We start from the raw sequence: 15,725 nt of genomic DNA on the forward strand, positions 1-15,725 counted from the left end.
GATGAGATACGGCAGATAAAGTGAGCAATCCCGTACTTTAAATCTGACATGTCATGGAAGGCTTAAGCTTTAGGAACAAAGGCTCGATCTTTAGGAACAAAGCTCGAGCTTTAGGAACAAGGCTCAAGCTTCTCTGGATTGATGCTCGAGCTTTAAGAATTGGTGCTCGATCTTTACTTTAACACTTGGCTAATTTTCTTCAACTAATTTCTAAAGCGTCTTTTTCTTCAACATTTAGAATATTTTTGGGATTGAAATCTGTTACCATTGCTCGATCCAAGCTTCATGGGCTCGAGCACTAGGTACCAGGCTCGAGCATTTGGGACTCCAGGCTCGAGCTTCAATAGATAGTGCTCGATCCTAAAAATGAGGCACGAGACCTGGGTGCATGGCCTTTCAATTAAAATTAACTCTTCAACTTCCAGCGCCTCATGCTCGAGCTTGAGGGTTAAAGCTCGAGCACCCTTAGGTAAGGCTCGAGCTTTAATGCCTTGTTAACTTTTGTCATTTTCTTTGTTGTGATGCTCGAGCCTCAACACTTGGGCTCGAGCTCTGGGGTTTGAATTTCTTCAAACTTCACCAGTTAAATTCTCGGCTTGCTCTGAATGACCAGCAACAACTCTGTAAGCTTCGATATCATCATAAAGTCCCAGTTTTAACCATTTCTTTAGGAAAATACCGGTAAACACACATTAAACATAAATCAGAGTAACTATGGATAGAAGTATCACTTTAGGCCTTAACCTACGTATATTTAGGGGCTCGAATATGCATATATTCAGCGCTCATCAATAACACGCTTGGTATTATGACATGTCTCTATGCTATATGCTTATGTGTTTAAAAGCATCATTGTTTGACATGTATGCTTATTTGCTTAAGTGTTCAACCGTTTAAAAGGCTTTCTTTGATTGCTTTAGTATAACCATATGTTATATACCTTGTCTTGCTTCGTGTTTCGTGCATTCATAGTGTGAGTTGCATTCGGTCATAATAGGTTGTGTTATTGTTGACCTCTTTCTTTTTGTATATTTAGCATCATGGTTGTCACGCGTGGAGAGTCTTCACGTCAGGTCATTGAGGAGCAGGTGGACTGCACCGAGCTTACGAGGGGTCCGGAAAGGCCCAGGATTCTAGTTCATGGCGTAGATCCTAATCCACCGCGGGCACTGACTTACGAGGAGTGAGTGGCTCAAGGAATCAATTAGGGGTTCACTGAATCCGTACAGGAATTGATACGCAGGTAGGTGGCAGGGATACATATTCTGGCACCAGCACCGGCACCGATAGTCAATGAGGCAATGGAATACTTCATGCGACTACAGAGGGTTAAAATTGATCCATTTGTGGGGAGTTCAGATTCGTTAGTCTCAGAGGCTTGATTGGACCTTATGGTTCGCAAGTTAGACAGTATAGCGATACCTACGAATAGGTTGAGGATTTATTCGACTACCTCAATGTTCATGGGAGATGCAGATATCTGGTGGAGGTTTATGACCAATATCTACAATGCTGAGTTGATGACTTAGAATGAGTCAGAGATTTGTTCTTCGAGCACTTATTTCCTAGGGCTATGAGGCGGGAGATGAGGATATGTAATACCCTTAATTTTAAAAGGATAGTCTCAGCATTTTATGTTTTATTTTATTGTATTTTTATTTGTTTATGTGTTTGGTTGTCTGTTTATTTTAATTAATTGATTGATTTTTTATTTTAATTGAATTGTTTGTTTCATTTTTAATTTAATTGTATTGTATTTTTCTTTAATTGGATTAAAGTGTTATTGTTAATTTAATTGTTTTTTTTAATTTTCGTTAATTGGATTAAATTAGTTTTAACTGTCTAAATGGTTTATTAGTTTATTTAAATGAGTTAATTGGATTAAATTAGAGTTATTAATTATAATGTGAACTTAGGGTTTTATTCTTTTTATGACTCACGTGTTGGCCGACTAGGAGTTTATTAGGCTTTCCATCTTTGATTAACATTGGACCTAGGTTTTTATTTGTGCCTATAAATATACTATTATAAGTTTGCATAAGGGTGGGAAAAACCCTATTCAAGTACCAGAGATATAGAAAGAACCAGAGAGAAATTGTGAGAAAAACAGAGAGATTTTTGTTAGGGTTTCGGCTGTGGATTAAAGGATGGACCTAGGAAGAGGGAAGGTTGAGCAGTAGGAGGTTGACAGTGAACGAACGTCGTCAGAAAACTTGGGAAGACGGCAATGAGGTTTTGATTCAAAATCTCAGGCAAGTTCTATTCTGTCTCTCTCCCCTTGGCATGTGTTCTGTACATACCAAGATGATCTCTAGGAGTTTAATCAGATATTAAATGAATCTTGCATGCTTAGTATATGTTAAATTAATTTCCTGTATGTGTTTAATTTAATCTATAATTATTCTTGCAAATTTGGAGTTCATTGGCTGTTTTTAAAGCATAATGAATCGGTAGTTGTTTTAATCGTTGTTATTAATTCTTACTATTGTAAACAAATGATTGGGATGCTACTGGGTATAAATTACTCTTAGGTTCAGTATTAAAGAGCAACAGAAGGGTTGGAAGCGGCCGAAGATGAAGCAGACGAAGGAAAACAGTATGGGGCTCTCAGAGAAGGAGGGAGCCGGCTCCATGGAAGAGGGAGCCGGCTCCCTCAAGTGCAGAGCCGGCTCTGGGGGTTAGAGAGCTGGTGCCCACCCCTCTAGAGCCGGCTCCAAGGAGCATGGAGCCAGCTCCATGCTTGGACAGAGCCTGCTCTCAAGTTTTGAGAGTAGGCTCTCTTATATACTTACAATCTGGACTTTTCTGGGCATCATTTGGATGAGTTTGGTATTCTGGATTGTTTTAGGGACTGTACTAAGGGTTCTAAATGTAATTTCATGGAATTCTAAAACCTCATATTGCATAATTTACAACGTTTTGCTAATGGAATGAACAGTATGAAATTAAGCAACTTTGCATGCTGTTAGCAGATAAAAATGATTAAATTGTTTAATTTTGTTTTAACAATTTAATAGACTGTAGCATGTACTTTAAACATTATATTATGCTATATTAGAACTCACACTGCAGAATTAATGTTTTTATGTTATTGGATTTAACCGTAGGAAAGTTTAAACAATCTTGCATGCTGTTAACGGATAGAAAGGGATTAAATTGTTTAATTTTTGTTTTAACAATTTAACGGACTGTAGCATGATTATAAATCTTGCTTTGGATGCACAATAGGGTCATTTATTTATCAGACTTGATCTATGCTTACTTAGGATTCTAATTGCTGAAATAATAAACGTCGTTCTGTAAATATTGTTTTGGTTATTAATTGCTGAACTATTAAATGATGTTCTGTCAATTACATGGATTTATGTGTTGGATTTTAATTGCAGAATTATTATATTAAATTCTGTCAATTATATAGATGTTATGGATTGTATGTACCGGTATGGGACGGTGGCATACTAGGGATGGTTTAGCTCAGGATTATAAATCTTATGTCAGATCAATGAACAATTGAATGATATACTCTAGTTTTGGATGGACTTTAGGTATATAGCTATGGTACCATGATATGAGCTTGAGTCTCAGGATCGCTGGTTAGGGAGCGTAGATGCATTGGGATGCATAGCTGGCTATGATGGTTGAGGTGTACCATGTTAGGTCTAGGTAATCATGCCCACCTCTGGTACATTTTGCATGTTGCCTTCTATTCAGGTTGAGAACCCCTTTATAGTCCAGTGAGAGTCCTTTAGTGTGGATATATATATGTATGGACTAGATAGATATTGTTGAGATATCTTAGATGTATCTGCATATCGGGTCTCTATTTGGATTGTAGTTAGAATATAACTTGTTCGTGGGCCTAACCCACTATTATTTTTTCAGGTATCGGACGGGTCCAGTCTTAGAGCTTGTTCATGCTGAGCAGAGACGGTCACTCATTCTTCCGACTGCATAAGACTGCAATTTATATTTAGTTTTAGATTTCCTTTTTAGTTTAGTTTATCTTCTGTTGGATTTTGATTAGGGGTCCACTAGATGGATTCCCGAGTTGTATTTGTTTTGGAGATTTGGATGTACCAGAATAGTGCTTATATATAAAATTTATTCTGAGGTTTTCATTATTGGATTATCGTTTTAGTTTCCTTTCAGAAATTTTATTTATTCTTATTTATCATAATTGTATTCTGTGTTCGAATATTGCCATTTGTTTTGGATATCCTTAGGTGTTCAGGTGTGGGCCTGGCCAACCCGTATCTGGAAATCAGGGGGTGTCATAGTTGGTATCAGAGCACTTTAGGTTCAAGTGTTCTTAGGAGTGTCTTTCGTTATATGACTTCCGCGTTGCATCTTTTAAAACTTAGAGCCTATATTAGGATTCGTTGTACTCTACTACGGTTCATTAGGAAGAGCTGATGTCAATTATATTCTGTAGGCATAGAATAGTTGACACTAAGAAGATGATAGGGTCTAAGGCGAAAGCGATAGAGACCTAAAGGAATAAAGGAGTACGTCATCAAGTTCTTTGCCAGAAGCAGAACTTGGGATCAAAGGTTTAGTTCCGGGGTTGGCATTACTTAAAAAGTATAAACCAAGGAAGGATTAAGGTGTATGTGTTAGGTCACCACATATCGAGGCCACACGACTTTAGGTGATCTCAGAAAGGAGACAATCAAGGAGTAAGGTCTGAAGAGGATCCTAATAGAGGAGATTTCAATGTATCCAAGAAAGAGGATACTAAATCTTGAAGATAAAGGATCGCACGAGGGTAATCTTATTTGCTAGTAGTATAGGGATATCAAAATAATTAAGTAATAAATGAACTCATAATACAAAAGATAACAAGTGTTAGGATAAATTAGAATTACTATATTGTATAATATATTCTACCTTATATAGGATTACTATATGTAGGATTCTAACCTTGTATAGGATTACCATATATATAGTTACTATATACATATAGGGTTTATTTGTTCATCACACATAACCCCTCATATATAAACACCTCTTGTATACATCTTATTATATATCAATATTGTGATACCCCTCCATTTTATAGCCACGGGTGATCAAGTCCAGGCACAGATCCTAGAGATATCAACCAATTAATATTTTACAACGAACACATATGACAAAAAGAATTAAGAAATAAATATTAAAGTTGAAAAGAATTCCAAATGCAAAAATCCTCCAAAATAAAAGATTGATATAATTCAAATCTTTAAATCCGTACAACTCGGGAATCCATCTAGTGGACCCCTAATAATCCCAAACTATAAATAAATTTACAGAATCAAAATTCAAAACTAAAATAAGAAAGAAAATCCTATATAGTCGAAAGAGTGAATGACTGTATCTACATCACCACGATCAAGCTCTAAGCTTGGTACTGACGATCACCTAAAAAACAAGAGTGAGACAGGCCCACATGCAAGTTCCAAACTACTACAATCCATATATAAACCCGATATGCAGATACATCCTAGATAGCTCAACAATAGCTTAAGTAGTCCATATAGATATAAATACATACTATAGGACGTTCAGCAGCCCACATAATCCGTCTCAACCCGAGTAGAACAACCAGGGAAATATCATCAGGCCTGGTTATCAATCTTAGGTGATGTACGCACCCTAACCGTGATCAGGAGACTCAAGCTCATATCACGGTACCATAAGTATATATATATAAATTCTTCCTAATACAGAAAAATAAAACAACCATCCGTTATATCGTTCAACTGTTTCAGTTGACAGGACATACAATCATGTAGGATTTAACTGTTTTAGTTAATCCATTCCATATGTATGAACATGTAGGATTTAGCGTTTTGATCTAATCCGTCCCTGATATGCCACCATCCCATACCAGTGCATATAATGCATATGATCCAAAAATGATGCTTATTCATTTGAACATCAAATCCATCCATAAACCATATAATAGAAATCAGATATATACAAGATTTCCTTATGCATCCAGTATATGATTACAATTCATATATCCTCCATTCAAATTGCTAAAGTATATCAAACAATTTAAATCAAACATATCCATAAAATTGACGGAACAGAAATTTTAACAGTTCATCAATTAACATCCAATGCATGATATAATGCTAAACTGAATTGAAACTGAATACATTATACTAGAATGCCAAAAATACAACCACATTAGTCCATGTACTTTACTAAAGCAAACCTAGCAATTTAAATCCTCCTCAATCCTTGACGTCATGCAAATTAAAATTCAAATTTCATAAAGTCATTTAATCCTCAAATATAAATCCCGAGCATAATATATTGACACACGGAAGTATAAATTATACACATTATATTTGAATGCCAAAACCACCTCCATACTAGTCCATATAGTTTACTAAAATGAGACTAGCAATTTCAACTTCCACTACTCCTGACAGCATACAATTTAGTATCTAAATTTCATGATCTATATAACTACAGTAGAAACCAACATCCCTGGGACTTAATAATGTTATAAAAATCATTTTAAAGCCCCTCCATTAAATTTGCTTAAACATTATGACAAACCATTTAAATTCTTCCAAGCCATAAACCGCATGAATTAATCATTCTTAGGTTTTATCCTACTTAATTACAACATTGAAAACCATCCAACCAACTTTAAAACAACACTGGAGCCCTGAAATCTCATAAACGTCAAAGAAATACATTTACTGTGTATTTACAAAAGAGGAGCCGGCTCCATAAAAGTGTGGAGCCTGCTCTACCCTCTTAGAGCTGCCTCCACAAGAGTGTGGAGCCTGCTCCACTTCATGGAGCCGGCTCCATTAAAGGGTGGAGCCTCCTCTACTCCCTCAGCCTTCGTTTTTCCTTCTCCGTTTCCTCTGTTTGCCTTCTCCGCTTCCTGCAAAGCTTCAGTCCTCTGTCCCACTTTTATTAAAGATTTTTTTAAGGTTCAATTTAAGTCATAAAAATCCTAGAAACTTCTCCAATTCAAGTATGAATTAATTGACAAAAACATAAACCATAATCGAAATAGTTTATGCTTCCTTTATTTGTCTTCTTCGCTTCCGGCGAAGTTCAGTCCTCTGTTCCAAATTTTCTTAAAGTTCTTAAGGTTTAATATAAGTCCCAACAGTCCTAGAAACTCTTCAAATTCTATTGTGAATTTATTGACAGAAGTTTAAATAAAAAACAACACAGTTTATGCAAGAAACCGATTTTAGTTATTTAAACGTAAAACAAGTTACAGTCCGATATAACATGCATCAACCATCAGTTTTAAAAGTTGAATTCATCCCTAGAGACTATATAGAATGCACAGAACACAAGTTTACAGGAAGGAGATAGAATGAAACTTGCCTTTACGTTTCGGTTTAAAACCTTTCAACATCCGTCTCCAAGTTCCGACAACCCCCAAGACCATTCCTTCCTCCTCTGTTCACTGCTCTCTACCCCTGTTACTTCTTGGCTCAACCCACAAGTAACACCCTTAATTAATCTCTCAAGACCCTCTCTGTTTATCTCTCAAAACTATTCCAGAGCCTTTGTTTTCCCCCTCTCCAGGCTATTGCGTGAATAGGGTTTTTCCCAACCCTAGCAGACATATAAGAATATATATATGGGCATCCCAATCATAAGTCTGATTATAACCGTATATCTATAGGCTTTAATTAAACCCTAATATAAGTCAGCTACTACAATACCATAAAATAATAAAACCCTAATCCTAAACTACATATACGACCAAATAAAACAAATAATTTAAATAAATAAGTCATATAAAATGCACGTCATTTAAACCACAAATTAATCAAATAATTAAATTAACTCACAATTAACCAATTAAAAATACAACCAATAAAACAATTATAGTTAAATAATTAATTTAAAGAAATACACCAATAGAATAAAACAATTAATTTAAATAAACACAATTAATCAATTAAGAAAAACACATAAGTCACGTAAGTCACATAATTAAATAAAAATGCAATAAAATCAAAATTAAATTCCCATTTTATCCTTTTGAAAACTAGGGGTATTACATTCTTCCCCCCTAACAAAAGGAATTCCATCCTCAGAATTTATGAAACTCTGAATTAATGTCTTTTTAAAATTCATTTCCGTTTTTGTGTGGCATAGCCCCTTTATGAGCTCTACGAAATTCCAACACATCCAAAAATGCACAAGGTTTCTAGGTTTAAGAAATACCAGAAATGTACAACTCCTAGGTTGTATCTATCAACGATCCAATCTTACCCAATATTTAGGGAAGGGTAATGATCCCTATTCCTCCAAGTTCCATCGAAAAGAAGCATAAAATTCCTATGCATCCAGCGCTAACTAATTGGTAACGCTAAGCAATAGGCTACTTACTAAACCGATAAACAAAACCATAAGAAGTCAAGTGTATATTGAGAACTGACCTTCCTCCAAAAACATTGCTTCCAACATGGAAGACATCCTAAACAACCATTTCCTGATAGAAAACTCCCATGTACGAGTTCAACTATTTACAAAATCTGACTGCCACCTCCAAACCGTGCACAATCATTACAAACGAGAGTACTTTTCTCCAATGTATCCTTAAATAAAGATAAGATCTTACTATATAACCTCGCTTCCATGCTAGACCAACCAATGAGAGATTTGCACTATATAGTATCCAAAATCTCAAACAGTGTCGCACTAACCTCCTTGTGCCAACAATAGCACAGATAAACTATAAAGCAAAAAACACGTTCAAGTACCCATGCAAACCTAGGATATATATCCTAAGCATATCCGTCATGATCACATGTAATATTTTGATCAAATTTCCCGTTTAGAGATGCAAAGCGTAGTTGTTGCTCTAACACCTTCAAAAACTCCGTTGATATAACAATGTTTAACTCCTATAAGAGATAACCACTTACTATAACTCCACTATCAATGTAATGTAGAACTGACATGACACGCCAAAACCACCATGACTAACAGTGATGTCCACAATCGAACTTGCTTGATCCACAACCCTTAATCCATATGGAATTAAAATTCCAACCAATGTCGGTACTTTCTACCAACCATCCACTCCTGAGTAATCCTACTTCCATGTTAATATAGGAAGTGGCTAAAACCTCCAATGATATCCAAGTCTCAATTTTTCCATCTTGTTAGCAGGTGGTAAACTTGGAGACAGTGATATACATGTCTATATCCATACCGGTTTACCAAGATGAACCTGGCATGTCGTGCTGTAACTCCTAACCATTTGACTGCACCGTAAAATTTTACTAGTTTACATCTTAGTTACTCTGACCTTCCTAGAATCAGAAAGACAACTATCAATCCTCCTTCAGTACCCTAAACTCATCTGAGTAAGGTACTACCTCATGTGAGGTCAGCTCATATATTCTAAGTTGACCGCCTTCATTTCCTTGGTAATAGCAAGTGTTATTATTTCCACACGCCAAAACGCAACGGATTGCGCAATAACCACCGAAGGTTTAATTACCGCATATCAGTTGATAAGATCATCCTCCTCCCTATTACTTCTACCAGATGAAACTTAATGCAAAGTGTGAATCACCACATCTATCCATCTAAGCCATCTCGTGATCCGTGCTATTTGTAGGAACTGATATCTTATTAGTTGCAAAATAGACAAAGTGAATCTGATTTAATTTTATCAGTCAAATAATATCCCACCTAGAATCCTGACCCTTATATAGAATCAACAATCTCTCAGCTAAATCCGTGAAAACTACTCTGTCAGTCCCGCTCCAGTATGAGAAGTGGATGCAAGGATCTAATGATCTATGACGGTCCATCTAGATTATCTACTAGATATCAGACTTTGAGACAAAATCACTATGTCCCTCCTCCTACCTACCCTCCAAACATCTATTTCCCTCTGTGAAGCATCATATTTTCTCCAAGCTTAATAAAGAACCAAGAGTTGTAAACCTCATTCCTTTCATCCTCCTTCCAATTTGCCTAACGAAAGTATCGCTAGTCTAGTAACACCAGCTTCCCTATTTAAATGTTCGGCCTCACCTTCCAGTCTTTGACATCCTACTTCTCTAACATAAGTAAGTGTCTATTAGACTTCCTGTCTATCTTTAAAAGAATATGAAAGTTTTCCATCCTCCAAATAGTCAAAAATTTCCTAGCAACAACTATTTGTTATGAACTGTGACCTAAAAAAAAATTCCATATTATTTGTGCCAATGAAGAGACTTGCTTCCTCCTTGATATGCAACTCCGGCAACTCCTCCTAATGACAAACCCTCATGAATAAAATTCTTGACTAAGAATTTACTAATGACTAGTTAGGTCGTCTACTATCCTCACTCGGTGTTATTCTAATAAGTACTTAAACCAGTACAAAATCCTCCTGCCAACTTAGGAACACCTTTTAAAATTTCTGAGAAGGTATTCAGCAAAGTCAGTTCCTCCGATAAATCATCGTGGCGTTACAGTATATCAAACGAACCTATATCATTTGACTTGAACTGCTGGTTTACTTATCCCATCCTAAAAACATACTATAACCATGCATGTCTAGGTTCATTAGATCGGCTAAAGGTAGGTATACTTACCAAATCCTATGACCACATGTTCAAAGTCCTAGCGTAACTAACACTATTCCTCCAAAACGGTAGTTGGCTGATCACACACTTGTGTCCCCCAACTAAACCGCATTCCCAATCCTGAATAATTTATGAAAATGAAACACATAATGCACACATAATTAAACACAATACAATCCTACGTAAAACATCATTCCTCCCAGAAAAAAAAGTTTCTTTCAAAAATTAACTTTACTTGATTGGTTCATAATCTCCTTTTACAGTTTCGGAGGTAATCATCCAACCTCGAAACATAAGCTCAAACCATAGCTCAAAACAAAATCCATTTACCTCAGCAAATTCCAAAGGCTTAACCTTCATCCTCCTTATATATGAAATGCAAACCGTCTAATGTATCTTAATAAAGCGTCATAACCTAATCCCCATACTCCCCAGAACGTGATATAAAATCATTCCTACGTTCCGATAAGAACTCCATCCGATCCTAATTTCCTGAAGAGTTCTCTTTATCTACCTCTTTTAAGGTAAGACGAAAATTTAACTATATGTAGGTCGATCCACACCAACTCTACCAACATCATTCACTACTCTATTAGCGAACAAGATCACTATCGCGTTATCCTTGATTTTCAAAGTTCAATACCCTCTTTCTTGGGTATGTTGAAAACTCCTCCACTAGAATCCTCTTCGGACTCCTATCCTTCGGTTGTCTCCTCTATGAGAACAACTGAAATCGTGTTGGGCCCTTTATGCGGTGACCAAAAACACCCTCCTAAATCCTTCCTTGGCTTATACTCCTAAAAGTAATGCCAATCGAAACTAAGCATTCGATCCCAAGTTCTGCTTCTGACAAAGAACTAGATAACGTACTCATTTACTCATTTAGGTTTGAATCGCTGTCGCCTTAGACCCCATCCTCCTCCTAGTGTCAATAATTCCATAATTATGAACTATAATTGACACCAGCTGCTCCTCCTAACGAACCGTAAAAGAGTATAACGAATCCTAACATGGCTCTAAGTTTTAAGAGACGCAACACGGAAGTCATCTAACAAAAGACACTCCTAAGGACACTAGAATCTGGAATGCTCTGATACCAACTATGATACCCCTCGATTCTAGAGCCACGGGTGACTAAGTCCGGGCACAGATCTGAGAGATATCAACCAATTAATATTTTGAAACAAACACAGATGACAAAAAGACTAAAGAAATAAATATTAAAGCTGAAAAGAATTCCAAATGTAAAAATCCTCCAAAATAAAAGATTGATATAATTCAAATCTTTAAATCCGTACAACTCGGGAATCCATCTAGTGCACCCCTAATAATCCCAATCGATAAATAAATTTACAGAATCAAAATCCAAAACTAAAATAAGAAAGAAAATACTATATAGTCAGAAGAGTGAATGACTATATCTGCATCACCACGATCAAGCTCTAAGCCTGGTACTGATGATCACCTGAAAAATAAGAGTGGGTCAGGCCCACATGCAAGTTCCATACTACTAGAACCCATACATAAACCCGATATGCAGATACATCCTAGATAGCTCAACAATATCTTAAGTAGTCCATATAGATATAAGTACACATTATAGGACGCTCACCAGCCCACATAATCCGTCTCAACCCGAGTAGAACAACCAGGGAAACATCATCAGGCCTGGTTATCAATCCTAGGCAATATACGCACCCTAACCGTGATCAGGAGACTCAAGCTCATATCACGGTACCATAAGTATATATATAAATTCTTCCAAATACAGAAAAATAAAATAACCATCCGTTATGTCGTTCAGCTATTTTAGTTGACAGGACATGCACCCATGTAGGATTTAATTATTTTAGTTAATCCATTCCGTATGTATGAACAGGTAGGATTTAGCGTTTTGATCTAATCCGTCCCTGATATGCCACCGTCCCATACCGGTGCATTTAATGCATATGATCCAAAAATGATGTTTATTCATTTGAACATCAAATCAATCTATAAACCACATAATAGAAATTAGATATGAGCAAGATTTCCTTATGCATCCAGTATATGATTACAATTCATATATCCTCCATTTAAATTGCTAAAGCATATCAAACAATTTAAATCAACCATATCCATAAAATTGACGGAACATAAATTTTAACAGTTCGTCAATTAACATCCATTGCACGATATAATGCTAAACAGAATTGAAACTGAATACATTATACTCGAATTCCAAAAATACAACCACATTAGTCTATGTACTTTGCTAAAGCAAACCTAGCAATTTAAATCTTCCTCAATCCTTAACGTCATGCAAATTAAAATTCAAATTTCAAAACGTCATTTAATCCTCAAATTTAAATCCCGAGCATAATATATTGACACACGGAAGTATAAATTATACACATTATATTTGAATGCCAAAACCACCTCCATACTAGTCCATATAGTTTACTAAAGTGAGACTAGCAATTTCAACTTCCACTACTCCTGACAGCATACAATTTAGTATCCAAATTTCATGATCTCTATAACTACAATAGAAACCAACATTCCTGGGACTTAATAATGTTATAAAAATCATTTTAAAACCCCTCCATTAAATTTGCTTAAACATTACGACAAGCCATTTAAATTCTTCCAAGCCGTAAACCGCATGCGAATTTAATTTTAAATCTCATGTTGATCAAGTTCCTAGCATGAATTAATCATTCTTGGGTTTTATCCTACTTAATTACAACATTGAAAACCATCCAACCAAGTTTAAAACAACACTGGAGCCCTGAAATCTTAGAAACGTCAAAGAAATACATTTACTGTGTATTTACAAAAGAGGAGCCGGCTCCACAAAAGTGTGGAGCCTGTTCTACCCTCTTGGAGCTGCCTCCACAAGAGTGTGGAGCCTACTCCACTTCAATGGAGCCGGCTCCATCAAAGGGTGGAGCCTCCTCCACTCCTTCAGCCTCCGTTTTTCCTTCTCCGTTTCCTCTATTTGCCTTCTCTGCTTCCTGCAAAGCTTCAGTCCTCTGTCCCACTTTTATTAAATATTTTTTTAAGGTTCAATTTAAGTCCTAACAATCCTAGAAACTTCTCTAATTCCAGTATGAATTAATTGACAAAAATATAAAACATAATCGGAACAGTTTATGCTTCTTCTGTTTGTCTTCTTCGCTTCCGGCGAAGTTCAGTCCTCTGTTCCAAATTTTCTTAAAGTTCTTAAGGTTCAATATAAGTCCCAACAGTCCTAGAAACTCCTTAAATTCTATTTTGAATTTATTGACAGAAGTTTAAATCAAAAGTAACACAATTTATGCAAAAAACCGATTTCAGTTATTTAAACGTAAAATAAGTTACAGTCCGATATAACATGCATCATCCATCAGTTTTAAAAGTTGAATTAATCCCTAGAGACTATATAGAATGCATAGAACACAAGTTTACAGTAAGGAGATAGAATGAAACTTGCCTTTAGGTTTCGGTTTGAAACCTTTCAACATTCGTCTCCAAGTTCTGACAACCCTCAAGACCATTCCTTCCTCCTCTGTTCACTGCTCTCTACCTCTGTTACTTCTTGGCTCAACCCACAAGCAACTCCCTTAATTTATCTCTCTAGACCCTCTCTGTTTATCTCTTAAAACTATTCCAGAGCCTCTATTTTTCCCCTCTCCAGACTATTGCGTGAGTAGGGTTTTTCCCAACCCTAACAGATATATAAGAATATATATATATGGGCATCCCAATCATAAGTCTGATTATAACCGTATATCTATAGGCTTTAATTAAACCCTAATATAAGTCAGCTACTACAATACCGTAAAATAATAAAACCCTAATCCTAAACTACATACACGACCAAATAAAACAAATAATTTAAACAAATAAGTCATATAAAACGCACGTCATTTTAACCACAAATTAATCAAATAATTAAATTAACTCACCATTAACCAATTAAAAATACAACCAATAAAACAATTATAGTTAAATAATTAATTTAAAGAGATACACCAATAGAATAAAACAATTAATTTAAATAAACACAATTAGTCAATTAAGAAAAAAACATAAGTCACGTAAGTCACATAATTAAATAAAAATGCAATAAAATCAAAATTAAATTTCCATTTTATCCTTTTGAAAACTAGGGGTATTACAAATATACAATACATAGTTCTATTTTTTGTATTTAACATGGTATCAAAGCATAATAACAATGAAAATCACCAAGATGTGTAGGTGGATTTCTTACCTAAGTTGAATAAGGTTGAAGATGTGTGGTAGGCGCATTGTCAGGAACCTCGGACTGTGCAGATGAGTGGGACTCAACTGGCAGAGGGTTGACTATATCAAATGATTCTGTAAAATCAAGAAAGAGATCTGTAGATGTGTCAAATGGGGGAAGAGGAAAAACCTGATCACAAACACTACTAAACTTAAATAATGCTTGAAACAGTTTATGCTCCCAGAAAATGACATGACGAGAAATTTTGGGTGTTTATGAACAGGATCATAACATCTATACCCCTTTTGTTCAATTCTATAGCTAAGAAAACAATAAAGTCAAGAATGTGGTTGTAACTTATTTTGCTCATAAGGTTGAAGAAGAACAAAACAAGCACACCTAAAGACTTTAAGATGACTGTAGTCGAGAATTTTTCCATAGAGACGTTCATAGGGTGCTTGATTTTGTAAAAGTGGTGTAGGAACACGATTCATGGTATAAATAGCAATAGGAGATGTTTCACCCCAAAAAGATGAAGGCACAGAAGCAGAAAGAGTGAGTGAACGAGTTAAATATAAAATATGTCTAAGCTTACGTTCAGCTTGACTATTCTATTGAGATGTGCCAGTACAAGAAGTGTCAAAAATTGTACCATAATGTTGAAGAATTTTTTAAAATTCATGTTGTCAGTACTCTTGACCATTATCAGACCGAAACATTTTGATTGGTTTGGAAAACTTAGTAGCAATCATTTAACTAAAATAACGAAATATTTTAAATAATTCAGAACGATTTTTCATTAAAAAAATCCATCTGAATCGTGAAAAATCTTCGATGAAAACAACAAAATATCGTGATCCTCTAATAGTAGATATAGTCGAAGCTCCCCAAACATCAAAATGAATAAGATCAAATGGAAGAGAAGCAAAAGACTCACTTTTATTAAATGGTAA

Source organism: Cornus florida, unplaced genomic scaffold (genome assembly GCF_030987335.1).
Source record: "Cornus florida cultivar Cherokee Brave unplaced genomic scaffold, ASM3098733v1 CherokeeBrave_3.0.0_Hap2_Chr01, whole genome shotgun sequence".
Taxonomy (NCBI): domain Eukaryota; kingdom Viridiplantae; phylum Streptophyta; class Magnoliopsida; order Cornales; family Cornaceae; genus Cornus; species Cornus florida.